Below are 941 nucleotides of genomic sequence, written 5' to 3'. Positions count from 1 at the left end.
AAATAAATAAATAAATAAATAAATAAATAAATAAATAAATAAAAAGCCTACCTCCCTAGTTTGTCCCTATTTTGAACCATTTTCCAATAGTATGGATGCTACTCTAGGTTTATATTAGCTTAATGTCAGCTGTTGCCAATGTTCCTCACTAGTGGCAAGGCACTCTCATAGAACATTAAAGTGGGAAGAATTGGAGCTGAAGAGATGGCTCAGCAGTTAAGAACACAGGCTGTTCTTACAGAAGACCCAGGTTTACATCCCAGCACCCACGTGGCAGCTAACAACTGTCCTGTAACTCTAGTTCCAGGGCATCCAACAGCCACTTCTGCCCTCTGCGGGCATTGCACGACACGGGTGCGCTTACGTACATGCAGGCATAACACTTATACACATAAAATAGAAATAATAAATAAATTATTTTTTAAAAAGTGGGAAGAATTGTGGTGGTTTGAATGAAAAATGTCCCATCTAGGCTCATGTAGAGAACACATGATCTCCTGTTGGTGGTGCTGTTTAGAGAGGTTATGGAACCTCTTGCTGGGGAGAGCATGCCCCTGGAGCACAGGCTTTGAAAGCTTATGGCCTCACTCCACTTCCACTACACTCTCTCTGCTTTCTTTATGTGACTGAGTGAGCATCCTGCTTCACCTGTCTGCTGTCATGCCTCCCTGCCATTATAGACTCTCCCTCTGGAACCGAAGACCCAAATAAACTCTTTCTTCTTTAAAATTGCCTTTGGTCATGGTGTTTTATCACAACAAAAAGTAACTGATAAGCAGATCTTGAAAAATATCTAGTGATGTCTGTTCATTTTTCAAATGAATGAACTTAAAGTGAGAGATGAGAAGGAGAGGAAGAAATACATATTTCTCTTACCTCTGTTTTTTCATCTGACTAAAATTTTGTTGTTGTTGTTGTTTTCAGACAGAGTCTGTCTATGC

This window comes from Nannospalax galili, unplaced genomic scaffold (genome assembly GCF_000622305.1).
Source record: "Nannospalax galili isolate Female #2095 unplaced genomic scaffold, S.galili_v1.0 scaffold85, whole genome shotgun sequence".
In the NCBI taxonomy this organism is placed as follows: Eukaryota; Metazoa; Chordata; class Mammalia; order Rodentia; family Spalacidae; genus Nannospalax; species Nannospalax galili.
The sequence above is the reverse complement of the archived record's forward strand: the minus strand, read 5'-3'. Positions refer to the sequence as shown.